The sequence below is a fragment of the Protopterus annectens genome, chromosome 3.part0 (assembly GCF_019279795.1).
Source record: "Protopterus annectens isolate FY-2018-M chromosome 3.part0, PAN1.0, whole genome shotgun sequence".
Taxonomy (NCBI): Eukaryota; Metazoa; Chordata; order Ceratodontiformes; family Protopteridae; genus Protopterus; species Protopterus annectens.
In genome coordinates, this window is record NC_056731.1 from 1,292,482,740 (window position 1) to 1,292,507,747 (window position 25,008).

Below are 25,008 nucleotides of genomic sequence, written 5' to 3' on the forward strand. Positions count from 1 at the left end.
ACACACACACACACACACACACACACACACACACATATATATATATATATATATATATATATATATATATATATATATATATATATATATATATGAAACAGTATATTTTTAGATGAGTTGCAGTTGATATATATATGAAACAGTATATTTTTAGATGAGTTGCAGTTGAGTTAATAGGCACAGTTATGAATTTATTCAACAGTTTTTTTTATGCTCTTAACATAAGTTAATAATTCAGAAAATGGAACAAAATCTGAATGAGGACCCCACTCAAACATTATTCAATATAAAAGTTTCATTGATGTCAACCAATTTGAATGTTTTAAAGATTCATTAGTTTATGGGCCCACAGATATTTTATAGTAATGTTTAAAGACCTATTTAAGCTGATACTACTCAAAGTAATTTAGTAAGCAGCTATCCAAAATTTGGGAAAGATAAATGCCACAATTAATAGACACAGATTTTCATAGTATTATATAAATCAGTTTTGCAGAGGAAGACAAATTGCTAGGTTAAAATATTTAAAATTAAGTGTAAAGATTTATGTTTCATATTAATTCCCAAATGTTTGAACTTAAGAACTAAAACAAAATATGAGAAGTATATCTGCATCATTTAAATGGTATCCTCCATGCATTGTATGGGGTCCTGGAAAAAGGTAACCATTGTTACAAGAGTATAATGTGTATTGTTAATAATCATGAATTAAGTGTAGAAATGTTTAATGAAAAAAGTATACATAGTTAAATTGTTTCAATTAATTTTCCATTTTCTCCTACACGATTATATTCCTTTATGCAATGAACACCAGTGCTTATTAAATATACATGCTACTCATTGCACTTACACAATTCCAAGTACCATTTTGTGGCCAGCATCAGTGTTGATGGCCACAAAACAGTGCTGAAAGCATGAGCACATACTGTAAACAAAAATACTTAGCTGTAGGCAAATGTCTTATACAAGTATGTACAGACAGTTTATATGAAGTAAAAGCAAGGACTTTTAAGCATATATATGCAGGGGACATGAATGTAGGCGAGTTTACATAGAATGCGATGCAAACAGCGCAGGGATAATTATGAGAGGAGGGTAAATTGAAAAAATATACTTAGTTAATACATTCAAATGTGATGATGATAGAAAAAAATCAAGAGGAAGGCATCCATATTGATGGTAATAGTAAGTAATCCTGTTTCCAAATGGTTACCCATGTACATAACTTAAAAACAGACATGCTAACAATGGATGTGAGAGGGACACAATAAAATATTGTAAGAAAGGGAATTAAATGTGATACTAATGTTGATAGCATGTCAAGCTGAGAAAATAGTTCGCAAGGACAGTAAATACATTATGGGTCCTTCACATACAGTGTAGTTATTAAATATGACATGCATATAAAGGGATTGTATGGGAGATAACTGACTGTATTGCTGTATCTGAATTTCTTCTATATAAGCAAGGCATGAGCTGTACAGTAGCTATAACATGCACAGCCAAAAGGGGCATGTTTTAACATTTGTCAATGGAAAAACATAGATAGGAGGTTACATTACACTGACACATCTGAGAAAACTAAAACCTTTATATACACATGCATCATGAACTGTAATATAATAACAATCAAAATGTTCATGTGACAAATGACAAATGACAACACAGATCTTATGACATTGCAGTATCTCAAGGTCTCTGTTACTGGGAATGCTCACAAGACATTACAACAAATACTATCATAGCATGTAAACAACAGAAATACATTTATTATTTGCAATAAAAATAAGTAAACAAAAATTGAGAATAACAATTTTTATGCAGTGGTGTTTGTGTAATAACAATATATTCAAAGAATGCTGTTGTTGGCTGGAATTAAAGAGCAATCTATGTCAGCCCACCAACAGTAAACATGTGTAAGAATCACATGTCCCATAGTGGAAGTCTTAAAGCTGTGAGATTCCACCAGTGTGAAGTGATTACATCATGTGGTTGTGCTGCAATATATATGAGATTAAAGGGGTGAAGGAGTTTTCTCTCTCTCTGTAATAATACCCATTATAACACTTGTGAATGTCATTCATGTATAGCAGCAGTAGGACATGCAGTGCTTATAGTCAGCTGGTGTTGGTTTAGAACACCTGATTATGTGATGACATAAGCTACTTGATATTGAAAAGAATGAATGTGCCACAGATGCTATAAGTGTGAGATATTTTGGTCATTGAATCCATGTGATAATTTTATTGCTGCAAGGGAGATGAGTGTCTGTCATTTCTTTAAAATAGTGTTGCTGTATGTGTGTTTCTCACATACACACAAGAAGCATAATACATTTCTCACTCTGACAGGAAATAAAATGGCAATCAGGCACAACATATGGATAATCATGGATATGAATAATGCCTTACTAAGGCTTAAGCATACAGAACATAATCTCGTATATCCTCACACAACAAAAAAAGCCTTAATAGTTATCATGGAAAAGACAAATGTCATCCATGGCATCATTATCAACAAAACCTTTTTTGTATGAAATAACTGCAGAAATCATTGTAATATGAATCCCCATCTATACATGTACAAGCATATAGCTGTTTGGCAACATTGTTTCCTACCCGCCAATTCACAGATGTAGTGACACAAGCGAGTATAAGAATTAATGGCTAGATTTGAATAGACTACCTAAGATCACAAAATAAACACTCACTAAAAGGCACTCAGCAATTGACATGTTATTTTACAATTGTGACATTGCATATTTGAATGGATGATATCACCAGTTTTTCTACACTGATGTCCTTCTAAAATATATGAGGGGTTTGACGTACACAGCAACACTACATAGCCACACATCCAACATGCATTATAAGCCTTCTCTACACAGCATGACAGATTAACACCCACAGACAGTAGTCCATCACTGGTGGATTCAAACCCCCTCTTTCTGTACCTATGCAGTTTAGAGAGTACAGTATCAACATCCAGGACCACTGGGTAACTCATATGACTAGTCTGATGTGGTTCTTTTTTGATGGCAAGATGTTAGCATTGTGTTTCCAAAAATGTAATACAATTCTGTAGTGTAATCCTCTGCCAGGGAAATAAATCCCCTAAGTGGAGTTGTTTCAGGCACAATTTTATATGACAGTGCACACACTAACATTTACCCAATGTTGGATTCAACTTCCCACACTTATATCTATTTACACAATCTACATAACACAGAATTAGTCGAAAATGCCACAGGAGAACTGTGAGTTGTAGATCACAGTGTACAATTTTCAATATGCTTATCTCATCAGTAGGATGGAGAGATCTTTCTGGTAAAAGTGGGGTAAGTGGATGGTGGCATCCTCTCACATGTTAAAATATTCTGCATACTGGAAGTTGATACAGCACAACTGTTCAAGAGGTTTTATGCAACTGATATTGAAGCCACATGCACACATGCTTCTCACTTTGAGATATGCACCTCCTACCTATCTAGTTATACAATCTAAAGAACACTGTATTAGTAGCAAGTGCCACAGGAGAAGCCTGACTCTTAATGGGAAACAGTGCACTTTTGTCAGGAAGACCTCATAACTGTGTTGCAGATAAGTTTTTGTTAAAAGTGGGCTAAACTCAGAGGGAGCTGTATCCAAAGTTAAAGTTTTATCCTGAGTGGAAGTGGATACAACATATCTATAGCTGAAGGTTAACTTCAACGACAGTAGAACCACACATACACACAGGTTCTGCTAGGTTTAAAACACTTGCCTAACCAATTACACAACCTAGAGATCACAGTATTAGCAGCAAGTGCCTCAGGAGAAGTCTGATTTTTATGGGGACAGAGCACACTTTAGACAGGATGACCTCATCAATCTGTTGTAGAGAAGATATTTGTGGTAAAACTGGGACAAGGGGATGGTGGAATACTCACCCAGGTTACAGTTTCCCCTGCCAAGAAGCTGATATGGCATTCCTGCTCATGAAGCTATATGTACCTGATATTACAGAAACACTGAGACATTTTCCACAGTAAGAACCTCCTACCTATCTACTTACACAATATAGAGACCATAGTATTAGTTGAAAGAGCCACAGGGAAAGAATGATTTGTAAGGAGAGACAGTGCATTTCTGATAAGATGACCTCATCAGTGCATTGCAAGAGAATGTTTGTGTTAAAAGTGGGATAAAGTAAAGAGGTAGCTGTGTGCAAAGTTAAATGTATTCTCAGTGGAAGTGGCACAGCACATTTGACGTGGAAGTGTTACGTATCTTTCACTATCCCTCCCTGACACACACACACACACACACACACACACACACACACACACACACACACACACACACACACACACACACACATACACACACACACACACACACACACACACACACACACACGCACACACACACACACACACACACACACACACACATTCCCGATGGTGGAGATTGGGCCTTCTAATTCCAAAATCTAGAGAGTACTGTATAAGTTGCCAGTGCTACATGAGGAGTCTGTCTTTTGACAGGATGACCTCATTGGTGTATTGCAGAGAGGATGTTTGTGTTAAAAGAAGGATAAAGTGAAGAGGAAGCTGTGTGCAAAGTTAAATGTATTCTACTCAGTGGAAATGGAGACAGCACATTTCACGTTGAAGCATTACTTACCTGAGACTATACCCATTCCCAGACACACATACACATAATTTTTCCATGTTGAGAATTGAATCACCTACTAGGAGTATATTTGTAATTAATAAAATTCACTGGTTGGAACAGCTGGTTCTGTGCATCACAGGTTTCGGGACAAATGCGTATGTGTGGACAGGTCAACATAACAACACTGTGATTGTCCCATGTAATGACATACTTCTCTGCAATGATTTATATCCTGTCCTTCATGTACATTCTGAGCACCTGTTTCACAATATAAGATGCCAGTGACTATGACAGTTGTAAACCTGTGTACTATCATTCAACCTTTACTGTCAGTTTGCACATTTGTCTTGTCTCATACTTGAACAATGTGTACAGATACATCCTAAACAGGACAGTGCACTGCAGAATAACAATGATAGGTTATGTGAGAATAGGTTAACTAACATTGTAAGATAGTTACAAGTATAACTACTGCAGTGGAGACATACAGTAACAGACTGTCTTAACTGAGACAGCATCACTCTGAAATCCAGATAACTTGCTGTCAGAATTCAATATAGACATACAGGTATTTATGCAACCTAAGCAAAGAATTATTTGTTGTATTTTTTTACTCTCTGCCTGAAGTTCAGCACTGCTGATCTCAATTGTGCTGCTGACAACAAATGTATTAGCACATATGTAATCACATCTTGACTTGTTGAATTTAGAATGGGAATTAGCAACCGTCTATTGACCAAGCATATTACTGCTGGTGGGAATATGTCTTATGGAAACAGTTTTGAATCAAATAGGTTTATTCATACCTCTTAATTTCTGGACACAACTTTAAACAATGGGGGGGGGGTCAAAGGCTGAGAGCAGGGACAAATTTTAGATATTCCTCTTAAAAATGTAGAAAGTTGATAAAATATGTTTTGAATTAACATGAATTTTCAGAAGGGTATGAAGTCTGAAGCTGGATATCTGTCAATATTTTCTGTGTTCGGTCCTCAATGGTTTGTCAAAGACTAGTCAGAAAAACAAAATTTTATGAGGAATGGACCAAAAATATGATGCAAAAATTTGGTCATTTTGCAAAAATCTGGACAGTTGAGAAGCATGGGTTTGGATAACATAGAGGAGGTGAACAGTTGGTGACAGGAATATACAATACAGACACACTAACATATTAGTTCATGTTTCATTTCTGCACATATTTGTGTTGTGTCACTGTTTACTTTATCAGCATAAATATTCATGCAAAATTTATACGAGACAGAAAACCAACAAGAAAACGTGTAGTCACAATGTAAAATGACAAACACAGGTGTGGCAGGAACCATGCTTCTAAAGTTTATTGTTACCCAAAAACACTGAGTGCTTTCATTCCAAAAATACTATGATGAAGTTCCTTCATACCTCTCAAACTCTTAGAGCTAGAAATGTGGACAAAGCCACAAATAAAAGTGGGACAAAGGCCCAAAAATAGGGAACAATTTTTAAATATTGCTCTTTCAAACTTAAAAAGTTAATAGAATAGCAGGTTTTGCATTAGCATGAATTTTCTGAAGGGTATGAAGTCTGAAACTAAAATGTCTGTCATTATTTTCTAACTTCAGTCTTTAATGATTTGTCACTAATTTGTCAGAAAACCACAATTTTATGAAAAATGGAGCAAAAATAAGAGGCAAAAATCTGGGCATTCTGCAAAAATTTGTACAGTTGAGAGGTATGAGTTCTTTATATTTTGGAACAAAAGCACTCAGTGTTTTTGGATAATAATAAACTTTAGACTCATGGATCTGGCCTCCTTCGTGTCTGTATATGAGAGGCTGCACATTAGGGAGCAAGCACATTAGTATAACAGCAAGATAATGGTGTACTAAGAAAAGGATCAACCAACATTTATACTCACAGGAATCATACAAAACCTTCAAAAACAGTTTGTCACACATCTGGATTGCAACCATGAGAGTATTCCAAGAAAAATATACAGACTTGAGTATTATCTAAACACACTAGCCAGGAACTCCTACTTCATAAACTTTTCACATGACAAACGATTGCAGAAAAGGAGAATGTATGTATTAATCTTCATTACCACAGTAATTTGTAGAGTTAGCTCTTCAGCTTGTTGAAAAGAAGATTAACCAGATTAAACATAGCTAAGCACAGCAGCAACATGGAAGGCTCCAGAGTAATATAGCTGAAGGGAAAAACTCACAGGATTTTGCCATATGCTGTGTACTTCCATTTAGCCTCAGTGGCAGTTGTTTCTCAGCACAAGATGATGCGCAAATTCAGGGGAGGTAGACAAATGACAAAGAAGGGAGAAGATACTTAGAAAGGGGAAGCAGGAAGCAAGTAGCTTATGACAGGAGCAGGATAATGTTGGATCATAACAAAATGTAACCAACAGCTACACATAAAGCAATGTAGTAAAACCAGTCTGCAACACTTGGCGAATGTCTGGAACCCATAAAATTATGCAAAAAATCTGTCTACAGACCGGAGTGTTATCTCATCATGCCACAAAAGAACTTCTGCTTATAATCCTTTAAATAACATAATTGAAGGAGAGTGATAACTTAATCAAGCAGAAGGGATGAACAGCAAAAGAGAGAGACAGATAAAGAGAGGAATAGTAGAAGTATTTTTTGTGGAACACATAAGACCACTGAATGGGGTGTTGCTCTTAATTATTTCCTCATTATTAAGCTGTCATGCTCTGTACAATAAAGTCCTATAGGGAGAAAGAAGGGCTAAGTGGAACCAATGCTGACAAATAAGCACGATATGGATGACTTCCTAATTCTCCCTATTAGGGCTGCAATGTTTTTGCAAATCATGTCTTGCTGCACTATTCAAACTGTACGCTAATGAAATGTTGTAAAGAGAGAATTATAGATGTTTGCAGTTAAACGTGTGATGAAAATATAAAATGTCATGAAATAATAATTTGACCTACAGCTGTAATCACACCCATGACACTATGCAGACACATCAGTCTACAAACAGGGAAATTATCTCAACACACCACTCAGAACTTCTAGTTCATTACATCTAGCAGCTTAAGAACTGCTACACCTACTGTTTCGCAGTACTGACATTAGTCTGTCTTTACTCTATATTCCCATAGTGCAGCAGATTTAAACAGATTTGTGAGAAAGTAACCAGACTACTGCAGCTAAAATTAAAATTTTCAGCTTTTGCTATAGGAAGTTGAACAGAATTTACTTTTACTCAGCATTGGTGTTCAATGCCAACCTCCATGTAAATGCTGATGACGAAAAGTGAAGGCTTTTCCATGGGCCATTTCTGGCTATGTATGCTGTTTGTGATTTTTTTGACCAGATTAAAAGTGTGAAAAAGAGAGTGATAGGACAGTAATAAAAATGGGGGTGGAAAACTGAGGATAGGACACACAGGAAACAGTACAGGAATTTGCAAGACTGGTGTGGGAGAGCACCATAGCTATCTACATGCTCACAGTATAAATGTTGAATTGTACAACTAATTTCATTACTTTGAAGAGTCCCCACTCCAGGGATGCTTGACAACAGATAAATATTGTATAACCAATTGGACCAAATTAAGGGTGTCAATATTACACATAGGTGAAGGGGAGAGATATGTATGGGGAGAATTTCTTTATGGGACAGGTGCCCATTTTTTCAATAGAGATGAATGCTGGAGAGGATGCTTAGGAATGAGTGGGTCAGATATATAGGGTAGATTGGGTAGTAGGTGCAGACCTACTGGATATACAAGACCAAAAGGGATGGTGATGGAAACAAAAGGTTGGAGAGACCATGATTGGAAATTGGTAGAGGACCTCAGAGGCACATCCATGCCCAGCTTGAAAACAGTGAGAATCTAGTCCTAACCCTCAGAGCTATCATCACTGTACCCTGTATCAGTTGCCTGAGCCAGTACTGGACATGGCATTGTATTGGCAATATGAAGCATGAACTTGTCAACCCTGCCAATTTGAGCACTAAGGCCCCTCTCTATCATGCTCTTTATGATCTCTGTCAGCTCTTGTCAGGAGGAAAAATTGCCACCAGAAGATAGCACTGCACCAGCAGCCAGGGCAGGGCTACCTAATGCATGTGGAACAGGCAGGGCAGGAGTTGTGGAGACAACACTGACAGGTTGCAACCCAGATGTCCTTGGAGTCTGTACTACCAGTGATGGTGCCACCACAGCCACCTGTAAAGGAATGGTGCACCGAACCCCAGTGGTCTAACTCCCTGTGCTGATGGTCATTTTGTCTTGAGAAGTTATGTATTAAAAAAGAAAATGAAAAATTAGGGTGAGAGTAGAAAAAAAGATAATTAGATCAATGGCATGTCACATTATTTATTCCTTTTATTCATAAAATTGTATAAAAAATCCATAAGTACACCTTTGCTACATCCAGACATAATGGGAAGTCATGAATGTGTCATAAACTCAATCAATCACAATGGTGTGATATGACTAATAGAATTATATGTTTCACTGTGCCACATCAGGTATATATTTTATAAAGTAATAACTGCACCTGTAAACATTGCATTGTTAATGCTATGTATTATTGCAGTTAAACTATCTTATACATAGTAGTCTGTAAAACAAATCAAAAACCCATTTGTGGGTATCAAACCAATGCATAATTAATCTGATGTACTCATTACCTAATTAAATAACCAAGAGCCATTGGAACAGGTGTGCAGGCTCAATATTAAAGGTAAGTTATGCTTGAACAAGAAGATATACAACGACAGACTGATTGTGCCTTGCAATCCGAAGAGATGCATATTTACCCCATGCAGCCTTTCCAGGGTGAGTTAATCTCTTTTTTGTTTGTCACAATTTTGTACACAATCTCAGCTGCAGTTCACAATAGAAAAAGAAATATGATATATATATATATATATATATATATATATATATATATATATATATTTATGGATTCACTATGTAATTTCAAAATATTGAAATCCCGAATTTCAGTATTTCGAAATTACATAGTCGAAGACACAAAACACCAAAACCCTAAAACTGTGAAATTCAAAATCCTGATGCTACACTACAGATATAGCACACACAAACACATACACACCACTTTTCCCCCAACTCAAATATAATATCCTAAACTATAGATAAGCAGGGGGCCAAGCCCCCCTGTACCCCCCACACCCCCATACTTATATATAATAACTCCAAGATTGCACAATCAGACACACACAAGCAACTCACTCCCACACATTATACACACCCTCACACACACACACACACACATCACAGTCAAAACACACACTAACAGACACTAAAGCCCCTAACCAACAGACATACACATACATACATACCCAAACTCACATCTTACCATTCACACACCACAACAACAGAAGTGCTAATTCAAAATCTTCATACTTCGGGATTTTGAATTTCGCACTTCTGGTTTGCCGGTATTTCAAGACTTTGGTATTTTAATTTCTTAATACCGAAATTCAGGGTTTCAGTATTTCAAAATTAAAAAGGGAATGTATATATATATATATATATATATATATATATATATATATATATATATATATATATATATATATATATATATATATATATATATATATAAAAGCAAAATAAAATCCAGTTCATGCCATATCATAGAAAAGTTATAGGTCTGTATACTTTCACAGCTGAGGGGTATTTGTAGCCTATGTCACTCGTGTGCCTCTCTGTGTCACTGTAGTGGTGATGACATTGCTCCCAAGTGCATGGGATGCCAGTTGCACTGGAGTCAGCCTTGGCCAAGCTATTCCACACCTCAGCCTTATACAGATACCTGGTATCTCCTCTGCAGCAGCATACAACTGTAGTGTTTGACAAAAAGTTCCACAAAAATCTTGGACTCCTCAACTACCCATCTTTTTGCTCTAAATAGAACATCTCTACCATTGCCACCCATGTATGCATCAGTAAAGTCAGAAAAAATCTGCATCCAGTTCAGATCTTGCATGTAACAGCTTGAGAGCAAAGATACACAGCCTTTCCAAGTGCATATAAATAAGTGGAAGCACAGCAATGGCTAGCCAGTCTCATGGCAATGAATACATCAAGAAGTAGAGGTGTTAAAAAATGGTAATGATGTTTGGCCATGTGTGATGCTAAAAATATCGAGACATGTTCCGGTCTTAAACACTGATATCCTTTATGTTGTTGGCTATGATTGTGGTTGTTTGGAAGAAAATGGCATGATGTCTGACATATTGGCATGCTGGCAGTTAGACACTGGTAAGATTGAATAGTACCACCTTGGAATCAAATCAAGAGAAAAAATAAAAAGGATATAATTTTAAACTTTGCTGATTAACTGTTACTGCCACAGATAAACATTTGTTAAGATGGTAATTTGAGGTACGGAAATGTAAGACTGAATGTAGAAGTAATGAAGAAAATCATGTGTGTTTGTGACTTTACTTAGCCACGGGACTGCATTTCTATGTGGAATGCATTGTTTGTGTCTGTAATTACATTTCAGATGCATGCAGTTTCATGACCTGAGTAAGACAGGTCTATATCACATCGCCGAACTTGTGTAAATTTGAACGATGTAATATCGATCCCAAAAATCCAAAACTGCACAATAATGAACACACAGAACAGTGATTTTTTTTTTTCCCCAGGAAAGAAAAATCTCTATTCCCTAACAAAAAAAAAAAAAAACATAAACCTTAAACTTAAACTAAAGTGGGGGGCTTCACTTTCCACACCCACCAATGTGGGGGGCTGTGCCCTCCACACCATCCCTACTTAAATATATGAACTCTGAGATTGCACCACAGTGGAGGAAATAGCAAAGCCGCAAAAATGGCCCACCAATTTTTACCCTGGGAAAATATCGATGTGCAGTGGCTTTGCTATTTGGCGTTTCAGACATTTGGGTTAAATATTACATCATTTGAACTTATACAAGTTCGATGATGTGATATAGACCCGAGTAAGACATGGTGGCTTAGGTTACATACATACTTTATAACACATACTGTCTAAACACACATACTTACTACATGAGAAATCAGTAATCACATCAAAAAACAGCATAACATACCTATGTATGTACATTCTGCATTAAGTATCATCATTGTCATGTTTTAGATAATTTACACACATTATAATGGGCTTCTGCAGCAAGCAGTAATATTATATTTCTTGCAATAAATAGAATTATGATAATGATGTGCATTTACTGTGGAATTCCTAAGCAAAAAGTAGTGACAAATACTGTTCTGAATTCCTCTGTAAAAGTATCCATCAACTTGATTCAAAAACTGCATCAGCTGTATTCTGTCTTAATAATTACTACATTCACACCTTGGCAATAGTAAAAATTACCCAGCAGGATGAATTTATTCACTGAATGCTATCCAGAGTGCTGATGTCTGCACGCTGCTGCTAGGCTTATTTATGATACAGAAAGCAGTCTAAATTAATTTTTTTCATTTTTTCCTTAGGCTGTCAACTCTAGTTTACTGCTGGGGACTGCTGCCAGTACAGAGTACACAACAAATAATGATGCACAAAGGATGCTTTCACACAAACACAGACATGCCAGGATTAGAATCCCAGGGCACTAGGCTATTCACAAGGTGCAGTTCAGATTTTCTAACTATGTGCAGCACAGATTATACTGTGAAGATAAAAATAAGGTATCTCTACTCAATATGTGACATAGTGTCAATTAGGAACAAAAGAAAAAAAATCCCAAACTTTGCCCTGTTAATTTGCAGTTAGATATGTGGATGACTTTAATACTGGCAAAAGGGTTGATATATTTTTCTTACACAATATAAAATAAAACATTTGAACACCGCATCTGCTTTCTTCTCTTCATTTAGTGAACATCATTCAAGTACCTATGCTTCTCTAACAAGGCTGCTATGTGCTTTGCCTTGCAGTTGATATATGTTTCATTGAGCAATCTACTTCCTTAGAACTGCAGACTCAGTTGCATTCAGAGGCAGAAGCAGTTTTCATAAACAATTAATATCAGTGTTAGGAATGTTCTTCTACTAAGTCAGCCAATGGTAGTCACAAAATTTCTTGACCCTTATTAACATCAGAGTACTCATTCATACTTGCAAGCACTTAGCAGGTAACACTTCTCAGTGTCCATCCTTGCAGAGGAAGTGCATGTGCATGCAATTGTGTAGGTCCTTACACCATATTTACATTCCCTGCACTTAATGCATTGTTTGAAATTCAGAAATGCTAATGAATTCACACCTCATATGTATATTCACAGTACTCACAGGACTGAATCTGCACTATATCAAGATAATCATATAGGCAAGAAAATGTGCATCATGATAGAGGAGATGTTTTATCCACAAAGCTGCATTCCACTAATTCCTTTCAAAACATATTTCTAGTGTCACGACTAACTTGATGCAAAGATAAGTCACTGTTTTTTTACAAAATGCTGTATTTTAGCTTTAGTGAAGGATTTCATTTCGCAATATACACGTAGCTTAGAAAATGCATTGCTTGTCCCTTCTTGGTGGCATAGGCATGTATATCAGTTATTTGTTACATAACAAAAGTTTGCGAATAAAGTTACATGACATTATGGAACATTTTCTATGCCCATCTGGCAGGAAATTGCAGAGGAGTATTGTACAACTTTCTAGCAAGGTCAGAGGAATGACATTTGTAGCATACATATGTGTTAAGCCTGTAACATATAACTCACCATCACATGTGGGCATCCAAAAACATTTTTACCCATTTGTACTGGAAAAGTGTACATTGCTTAGGTTAATGCTGCATTATAATACTCAGTTATGCATGTGTTGTCCTCCTTCCATGACCTGTATTTTGCTTTTCATTTCCATGACTTTTTGATGGGAGGACTGTATTTAATTGTGTGTACTAAAAGGGAACATTGCTTTTTTACTTATTTTGTATGTTGATGTTGATTTTGACATGGTGAACAATGCCAGTGGGTATAATGCAGAACTTTCAAATAGGCAATACAATTCAACCTCTTGCACTCACTTCACTGGTGTTATGCTGGCCCTAATGTATTCTCCCCCCACACTACCACCCTGTGCCAGTAATGGATGACTGCACACTGGCCTTTGCACATTTTTAATGCAGTCCATATCTGTGTTGGAAAGTAAAATGTTTGATGCACATTACTGTTTGAAATCCATAGGTGGGTATTATAAATATCACAATCATACAGTATTAAGTTCATTTTGTTTGTGTCTTTCGGCTTTTCCTGGTTAGGGGTCTCCACAGTGGAACTCCGGTCCACTAATGATTGGTAGTTGATTTTTACATGCCAAGTTACCAGCCCTGATGCACAACCTTCAACAAAGGTATGCCCATTCACGCATGTCTCCATGCAGAATACGCTCTAGCTGAGAATCGAAATTGGACAGCGTCTTACTGTGAGGTGACAACGCTATCGCAGCACCACCACCGTGGGTCAGTATTACTGTCATTACAAAACAGATGTCTCATGTTGTGGCATAAATTAATTGCATATGGAACAAATCAATTACTATATTTTTTCAAACATGTTTCCTACGTATATCAGGCCTCAGATGAGGGCAAAAGAGATTGCATATTTACTGTATTGTTTCCTTGTCTGCCCAGATTTGCTGTACAATATTCTGTGTCATGCAGTCAAAAGTAAGTTAAACAGGATATAGAAAGCATTCTTCTTCTTGGCAGAGGTCTGGCAACAGCAGCAGCTGCAACAGCAACTTTAATTAAAGTTTGTTTCACATACATCTTTCTAATGGCAGCAGCAGCAAATATAATTTTTTTTTAAGTCTAATTGTGGCTGTAATCCTAAGAGTTCTGGATTTCAAGGCAAATAGCTGCACTGAGTGTAGATGACATATAGCTTATAAATAGCTCCACCATGTTGGACTGGTTCATTAACATGTGATTCAGCAACTTCTGCTTTCTTTAGCATAGTCTGCCATTCACCTTTGTTTGGCAGTTGTAGTGTAGACCCATTTAATGAATATGAAATAGCACATTTTTGTATGTGCATCACAGCTCACCATGTAACCAATAGCTGCAGTTAGTGTAGCTGTTAATACATCTGGCCTGTGTCACATTCCAGAAAATTGCCATTCTTGGCCCAGTCATTTGAATGGTGAATTTAAGAAATGAAGCATTAACTTCTAATGCAAGTGTATGTATTATAAATATGTTTCACATGAATTATTGCTTGTTCTGAAAGCCAAAAGAAAGATAGTTTCAGATTTTGTAGAAAGCAAAACTTGCTTTGATAGCTGAAATTAAAAACATTTGATATTCTTTGTTTATTGAATATGTATACCTTAAAGTAATTCATATGATATTCCTTATAACTGTTTACTACTTTGGAACTTAGAAGATTCCATAATTATTTTGCAGACAAGTAAGCTTTACAAATAAAGTTATATATTGTCATATTGATAAGAAGTGGGGATTGTTTAGAATTTGTCATGCTACCCCCTCCCCCAATAAAATGTATGGTTTATTAACAAATCTTAAAAAAATATGAAATTTGTTTGAATTCTAATAATTTAACAAGCTGTTGAAAGTATTTTGGCAGACTTACAAAACATTTATAAGCTCTTAAAGTAGCTAACATATCGATGTCTAGAAAAGATAAATTACAAAAATTAAGCTTTAGAATCTTAACAAAATCATTCCAGTGCTATTGAGCTGCATATGCTTCCTATGGAAAGCATGTAAAAAGCAGATATTATATATCTCTCACACACACACACACACACACACACACACACACACACACACACACACACACACACACACACACACACACACACACACACACACACACACACACACACACACTCACACACACACACACACACACACACACACACACACACACACACACACACACATACACACACACACACACACACACACACACACACACACACACACACACACACACACACACACACACACACACACACACACACACACACACACACATAGGCACACACACAAGATGCAAACCTATGAGCAAGTTATAGTGAGCAATCCACCTACCATATGCCCTTGGAATGTGGAATAACACCAGAATACCTAGAAAACATATTAACATATTCAAACTGAGGGTGGTAGTGCAGACTCCACCCCCTCCAGAAAAAGGCAGCAATTGTACTAACTGTTCCACCCATTGTTAACATTAGACCACATTTTTTGCCATGATGGAGGCCTGGGTGTATTAGCTTTAAGGTGTTTAGTTATCCATAATTTGTTTACTATTGTCATAAAACAATATGCATAAAGATCCAACAGTTCAAAACCTTCTACTTTTTATAGTGAAGATAATCTGTTTTAAGCTAGGCATACCAACTACAGAAACAGATAAATGTATTTGTTTCAACATGAATTGAATTGGATATCATATTGTATAGAAACTAACTAGAAGAACTTGTGGGAAAAAAAAAGACAAGGAAACTATTACATTTTATAATTTCAATTTTTGGGGAATAATGAAAAACAAAATCATGTCTGCTGACCATTCAGTCAAAGCATGCTGATTTTATCTCAACTTTTAGGTTGTTGTTGTCTTTCGGCTTTTCCCGGTTAGGCGTCGCCACAGCGGAACTCCGGTCCGCTAATGATTGGCAGTAGATTTTCATGGTGCTGAGTTGCCAGCTCGATGCCCAACCTTCAACAAAGGCACGCCCATTCATGCATGTCTTCTGGAATGCCACTCGACCCATGGGGAGGACATGCAGACTCCACACAGAAGGCACTTGCCGCACATTAGCTGAGAAATGATCATTTCCTTATTCTGTTTAAAGGTACTCCAAAATTAGTTATTAGTTAATAATTAAGAAGATATTTAATTCTAATAAATTCAATGGGTTTATATTGAATAATCATTAAAAGGTATTTGATTAGGCTTGGTTTATAATCAGAGATTTTAGAGAATTTGCTAGTCATTAAAATCATAGGGATATAAGATCAGGGTGACTAAAAGTAGCTATTAACATTATCTATTAAAGTGATAAATAGGGAAGATAAGCTACCTATGTTGAAATAAATAAGAAATTATTATTTATTATACATTTGTTTACCGAGAAAGTCCGACTGGGTATGGATCCCATTTACAGTAGAGACCCGAGGAGAAAAGCTTCACAAAGATTAGTACAGCAAATACAGTAAATACAATACACATGTTAATAAAGTACAGTACAGAGTCAAAAAGTTAATAAGGTACAGTTACAAGGCCAAGAAAGAAGCAAAAAGTAAATATACTACAAGGAGCACATTGTGTTACAATAAACAATCCAGTTAAAAGGACATTTTGTTCTTTCATGAAACAGGTTTCATTATAAATATAACCCTGATATACACTTTTTGTAATAAAACTGATTTTGTAAAAACTTTTTACGGATTGTTTTAGAAATAAATTGTTTACATATGCTATCTATCAGGTTATGTAAAAGAAAAAAAATCAAATGTAACTAGAAGTTTAAAAAGAAAAATGAAATTGTCTCTATCAAGTGCTGTATTATCTATTTTGCTATTGTAATAGTTTGATAGTTTGAATGTGTCAAGTTTTAGCAATGTTTCTTGATAAATGGAAAGTAATATCTTCTTCTTCTTCTTCCTCTTCTTTTTCTTTCAGCTTTTCCTGGTTAGGGATCGCCACAGAGGATCACCTGTCCACTCATGATTGGCAGTGGAGTTTTACAGTGTTGAGTTGTTAGCCCGGCGCCCAACCTTCCGCAGAAGGCACACACAAGCACACAATCACACCTAGGGCCAATTTAGAGTGTCCAATCTACAAGGCATACTAAATTAATTCTAGTAACAAATACATGACAGTAAAGCTTTAAACAAACATTTATAAGTGCTATGAATCTGTTGACTGTAGGGCTTAATACGTCATTATTCAGCTTTATGCTTTAAACAATCATTTATTAGGGCTATGGGCCTATAGCCTACAAGGGTTATTAAGTCAGTATTCAGTTTCATGATTAAGCTTCTCTCAACTTGTTCAAATAAGAACAGTTATACCTCCTCATTGAATACAATTAAATAACTGGAGTAAACCTTTAATAATTTATCAGAAAATGTCTAATAGAATTATGATACAAAGTCATCAGGTCCTTGTGCTTGATCTTTATTTAACAATTAGATTGCTTCCACTTCATCAATACTAAGGGTTCTTCTATTGTCACTCTAAATGTATAAGATACTACAGGAAAATTAAAATGATTTAAGTCATCTTCAGTCTCTGTCTCAGTTTTCAAATTGTCATATACTGTTTATATTGAGTTCTAAATGCCTTGAGAATAAATTCAGCTTAATTTTTGTATTTCCTACTATAATTAAGGAAATATTATTAACATAATTTGAATGTGTATAATTTAGGATTGATGTGTGATTGCTCAACGTACTTATCTGATATATTATGTCACTTCCAGCTACTTTTGTAAACAGTACTTTGGTCCACATCTGATTAGTTGCCACAATTTGGTTGTCTAAACAGATGGTCATCACCTGTTGACAAAGGTAGCAGATCATATTATTCTCATAACTGAAAAATGTCCCTTTCCCTCGGGAATTGTGCAATTTTAGAGTTAGTATATATAATTAACATGGATTGTGGGGGGTGCAGGGGGCTTGTCCCCCTGCAAAAATTATGTTTAATTTTGTTTTTTGATTAAATGTTTTTGTATGCACCAAGATTCATTATCAGTGCATGAATAGCATGTCAATATGCTTAATGTCAGTCATTTGGTGTTACTATACATTTTTACAATAGTGCCATCCAACAAACTTAAATATGTCTATTATGTCATACCAGAAATATTTTATTTAAGCTAATACCCAGTTCATTCTGAAGTATTTTAATCTGACATTCCACTTCTTTGTTAAAATTATAAATCTGTATTTTTTCCAGTGGTTTAATTTATTATGTAACATAGTTCATTATTTCATTTTTGCCTTTGTAGAAGGATGGCAAGTAAATAAGGACAACCTTTAAGTCTATTTTTAAAACTCCCCAGTGTATATCTGACTAAGTTCATTAAAGAAGTATTAAAAGTTTCTAACCTTTCAAGCATTTACAATATTTTTCATATTGAATATTTAATGCAACTCCACAGAATCTGATCCTTTGTGTACAGAACCTAAGTAAGATATCATCTAATTTGTAGATAGCATCCTACTTACATACATTTGGATAATCTACATTCAAAATTACTTTCCGACTCTCTCCCTTCCTCCTTCTCTTGCTCCTTATCTCCCCTTTTTCTATTTGTTTTCTTTTCTTGATTCTTCTTATGTAAATATGCACACAGATTTTTGCTTTCAACATGTTTGTTTGACTGCAGTAAACCTTCATGTAAATTAATAGTTTCCTGTGTTCATGTATGATGTACAATTTTCTGTTACTATTAATGTAACTCAGTCTCAGCTATTTGTGATTAATATTTTATCTCAGTTAACAAATATAAATAAATAAATAAATAAATACATAACTAAACAAACATGCCCACAGCCATCCTAACTTCCCATCTTTCCTAAAATGGCCAAACCTGAAACAATCAAACTTCTTAACGATCTGGGAAAAATGCTGTCTCTATTATTACTTTCCTAATAGTGACCATCTGTTCTGGAGTCAAAAAAGTCTAGAAAAGGATGTATATACTGTTAAAAAGGAAGTAAATTGTTGATCTTCTGGAGACAATAACATTAAAGTGCCAGTAATCAATTATTGAAGGCTTTGAAAGATATTCTTGCTTATCAATTAGTTTGTGATACCATTCTCATCTCTTCATATAACAACATAGTTATTATTAGGCTAAATATATAGACCCTATAAAATATATTTCTATAGTACAATGGACATATATTTTCAAGATTAGAGAATGCTGTCCTGATTATTTTTACCCATCATGTAGGAAAATCTTCCAAATAGGTCAGACCACAATTTTTAATTACTAATATTAATAGACTTAATGAAAATATGCAGCTCGGAGTTATTTCAATGAACACATATGGTTACAGTTTTAGCCAAATTTTTATTAATATAAGTTCATTACATAGCATATATGCTTCATGATGTAAGGGATTTGGGTTTATAAGTTGTTAAAGAAGGTTGGTTTTATGAAAGATTTGTGCTCCTTTTAAACATAAGTAACATATATAAAATGTAATAAATGCTTTAATTTTTGAAAATGTAATATAATAACTTTGCTGTGTCTCATCAAGACAAAACAGTAAAACACTAACATAAGATATGTCCTTCCTGAAAACACTAGAGGGGATAAATGTATCACCAAACACCATCATCATACTCAGGGTGACTTCTAATTAATTCTAATATAGACTGGGAACACTACTCAAGCCTCCAAACACTTAGCCCAAAAGCTCCTGGAATTCATAAACTCAAATGCCATGGAACAACTGGGTCACCATCCCCACAAGAGGAGAGAAACATAATTTGATCTCATCATCAACATGGGAGCACAATGTTCAACACCGGAAGTATACCCTCACTGGTGAGATCAGATCACAAAACTAATCTCGCTGGAGGTCCCTCATCCCACCCCACCTGAAATAAAAAGACCACAGTAAAGAACTTCGAAGCCAACTTCTTACACTTCTAAAGACTAGTGTGGTCTCCTTTAAGGCCCCCGAGCCGGGCGTGGAAAACAGTACTCGTCGCTGAATCATTTACAAATGCTCTCTACCAGCACCCGTGGTGGACTGTATGGATAAGGCAATCCCGGCAAAAACAAAGACTCTTTGTACCAAAGGCAAGCCCAGTCTGGTGGACCCCAACCATAAAACAAACTCTAAGAACAAAAGGAGGAAGCTACTACAAGATAGAGCAAAATCCTTAAAAGGTAAGACACCCTTGATCACTATAAGTAAAAACTAAGAGCTCTATAAAATCATCCAAAGCAATTTTGAGAGAAAATAGCTAAAGACTCAAAAGACAATCATAAGGCCTCTTTAGTTATGAAGAGAAACCTGAGGAAACTCCCAGATATGCCTAGAACTATTCAAAATGATGTGAAGATTAATGATCCTACAGACATTGCCAAACATACCTCGGGCTGACAAGGGTTCAGTGCAAACTCCCCCAAAAGGAGAGATATCTATACCTGCCGACAGCCCCCAAACATCCTTCCAACTTCAAGTGAGAACTGCTTCTCCAAAGCAAAAAACACAGCATCCATGGGACCTGATGGTGTCCCCTCAAGGTGTCTCACCAACTCAACGAATTAAAACCCACAGCTAGGACACAGCTGTTTAATCATAGTCTTACCTCTGGATATGCATCCAGGGAGGAAGACTGCAACTGTGGTCCCACTTCACAAGAAATGGTGCCTCCACCTAATTCTGAAATTACCGCCCATTAGCTTCGGACAAGCCTTATCTGCAAAGCCAAGTGAGAGGACTATGAATGGACCCTCATAAATAAAGACATAGGAATTTGCAGACTTTGGATCCATCCCAGTTTGGTTTTGTCAAAAGGCAGATCATGCCTCTTAAACTTGGTTGGACTTTTTTCGGAACAGTCACCAAAGCCATTGATGAGGGAAAGGCACCATACAGCCTACTCTATCTGGCGAAGGTCTTCTTCGACACAATACCCCACTGGTATCATTGAAAACTCATCAGATTAAATGTTAACCCATACATCACAAGATGGCTGCAACTGGTTGAGTGGACAGAACCCAGGGTCAGAGGCTGGTGCCATGTCAGACTCAAAGCTCAAGTCACAAGTGGTGTACCACAGGGCTCAGTCCTGGCTCCACTTTGTTTGGCATCTACTCTTCCGGAAGTACAAGCAAACAGGAGGGTTATGGGAGTTGACAAAGTTTGCAGATGACTGCAACCGGGCCATAGTAAAACACATCTGACACAGATATCCTTCAGAAGGGTCTCACAGAAACGATAACTGGTGCCAGATGGCTCAAAGTTAAATGCCAAAAATGTGATAGTCTCTTCGGAAAAACAAGGTTACCCCTAGCTACCAAATAGGTGGCAACCACTGAGCACAGAAGAGTTATCAGGGACCTGGGGACCCAGGTTGATAGGTAGTCTGTCATTCGACACTCCATGTAGCCAAAGTAGTTAGGAAGACCTTCTACATTGCCCACATTATCATGAAGGGATTCTCTATCTAGATCAAGGGAGGTCATAGGTCCACTATACTCATCACTCATCAGACCAATGATTGAGTACAATGCCCCATTCGGAATGTATCTGGACCCGACAAAGGGTCTCAAACATCTGTCCTATGCTGCCCGACTGAAAGAACTCCAGCTCTATTCAGTATGTATATATTCCCTGAAAAATTATTTTCTTCCCATCCCTTGCCTCAAGGCCTAATTCTTAATCTTCCATTCCTAGCCAAAAAAAATGAAATCTGAAGTTTCTCCTTTTCTAACTTTTCCAAATGTTTAGGCTTTCTAATACCATGACAGGAATGGATCCCATTCCTAAGTCAGGATATAAGTTCATGAAATTAGTATTGCTTTGGTCTTTGATGTTATCCGTAAGTACTCTTCTGAGCACATAGAATGAACCCATAACTGCTTTCTTCTGCAGTTCATTTTAAGTTGTATGCATTGGTAGCATGCTGAAGTTGCTTATAAATTCTTTATTATTAGTCCTATTGTTTGTACTACTATTGGAACTGTTATTGTATCTTTACTCAATATTGCTCTAATTTCTGCTTGCAAATCTTGGTATTTTATGACTATGTATCTCTGAGTACATAAGATACTATAATCCCTGTATGCAGCAGGTCTATATCACTTCATGGAAACCCTGACTTCAGCAAACGGCAGTTCATCTAACACAAATCAGTGAACAGCTGTTCATTGAATGTTCACATCAGTGAATGTTTTTCCCAGGGAAGTGAGTTAGGTGCCCAACATACCAACCAACACACACACCACTGTATATCAAACCTAGCAAAGTGTGGGGCTACACCCTCCACACCCCCCCCCACTTATATATACCAACTCCAATATCACACTATAGTGGAGAAAAGGGCAAATTTCCAACTAACTCACTTCCTTGGTAAAACATTCACTGATGGGAATGTTTGATGAACAGCCATTCACTGATTTGTGTTAGATGAATGGCTGTTTGCTGAAGTTGGATTTTGATGAACTGATATAGACCCTATGCAGCAATTTCAGTTATCAATGCTACCTTTGCCTTTTTTCCTTGGACTACTATATCTGCTTTCTTTCCACATATTTTCTCAATTGTGAGTGTTGAGTGATCCCATGTGATTTAAATGTTATTAATAATATTTTTTAGTTGTTCATGCTTCCTGTTTTTCTCAGCTACCTCTGTATTGTAGTGTTTGCACAATCTTCAATGCAACAGTCTTGCCACACTTTCAACCATGATTGAATTGCAATGAGCAATGAAATGTGTAACTGTTTCCAGTTCTGTTTCACGCAACCTGCATTTGTCTATTTTTTCACTTTACCTATAGACTTTTTACCCAGTATCTTAGGTTGTTATAATAGCCTTTCATATTTTGGGTTAATTTTACCTCTAATTAACTATTTCTACATCAACATTTGACCAATATGTGACTGCTCCAGAAGTTCTCAGTACTTGCCACTATATTTCTGGGATTTTTCATTTTCATTTTTTCTTCTGATCATTTTCTTTATATTCTCTCTTCCTTTTGTTTCTTTGCACTTTCAGTTGCTGTCTGATTCTCATCTACTTCTGGTTTGATTTTCATTACCAGTCATTTCCAAAATGTTTCTGCTACATTATGCATATACATCATCTTAGACTTCTTCTCTTTATACTTTAGAATTTTCATTATGTTTGGATCTCATGAGATCCTTTAATATGTATGGAGCCCCACAACTTTAGACTAATACATGTAGTCAGTTTCAAACATACAATATAATATTGCCATGCATTGTTTTTATACTTTACTTGATAAGAATTCAACATTTTCTTTATTTTCATTTGTTCATGTTTTATTGCTGACCTTTATTTACTTTCAAATATTTGGAGAATTCCTTGCTGTTCAAATTACTTTATAAATCTGTCCCAGGTTGATATTTTATTGGTGCTTCTGCGTTCCTTTTTATAAACACAATTTTTGATTATTTTATTAGACCAAATGTCATTATTATATCACCTGAAAATGTTTTAACCATCTGTAGTTGTGCTTTCTGGTCTCCATATGATGAACTATAAATTTAAATCAGCAACAAAAAGTAGATGAGTTGTCTTTGAATAAGATCAGTTTCTGGAAGATAAGCTGTAACCACAGCTGTGTAAATTCAGTAACAGCACAAGTCAAAAGAAAAATGCTGACAAAAGAATCACCCCGGAGTATCCCCTTTTAATGTCTATTCCTGGGATAATGATTTTCCTTTTATCATAGCTCAGCTCCAAAGTGGATTGCCCTGCTTCATAGTAACGGCAGTGTAACTGATCAATGTAGGGTATATCTTGTATATCAACTTTTCTAGTCATTTGGCATTTTGTTATAATCAACAGGGTTTTTATATATGCTTCCCAAAATGTATCCATTTTTGCTTTTTTGTGTTTTTTTCTATTGATGTTGTTATGTTTTCCAATTTATAATTAATTTTTGAGTTGTCAGGGTATTGTTTGTTTTGTACTTTTCCTTTGTATTATCTGTAAACCTTCCAAGGGCCGGATTCACGAAGGCTTGCACAGAGTCTAAGAGTAGAGTAAGACTCCATTCAGCCAACATGTCCACCGAGCAATCCAGGAAGAGCCGGTGGGGGTGTGTAACAGAGCTCCTTAAACTAATCCTATGCGGACAGGGCTTGGATATGCAAATTACCTCAATTGCAGGTGAAAGTTATGCAAATGAGGTAAATTTACGATCCAGGAAACCCGAACCTGTCCGAGTAGGAGTAGTGTTATTTGCAGAAATGTATTCAGTTGATAACTGAGTATGGTTCTGCAAATAGCAAAACGGAGCCGTGACAGTTTAAAAAAAAGCATGCATTTACAGGAGGGAGCATGCCAATGGCCATAAATACGGCCTTTGGCAATGGGAAGTGATGCAAAATAGAAATAAAATAATTTTTTTTTTTCATCCCGATCTCCTGGGTTTAACCATAGCGCAGTGCCGTGCAAATGCGCTGCACCCTAAAAACCAGAAAGTTAATAATTAAAATCCACAAATGTGGATTTTATAGCTAAAATGAATTTACAATGCAAGTGAATGGCAGGCTGAAGACAACATGGCCACCGAGTAGAGGTTGCTAAGGGGGGAAGCTCAGTCTAAGAGATGTAATCAAGCATTAGTAGGCAATCCTATGCAAATGAGAGTTAGGATAGTGAA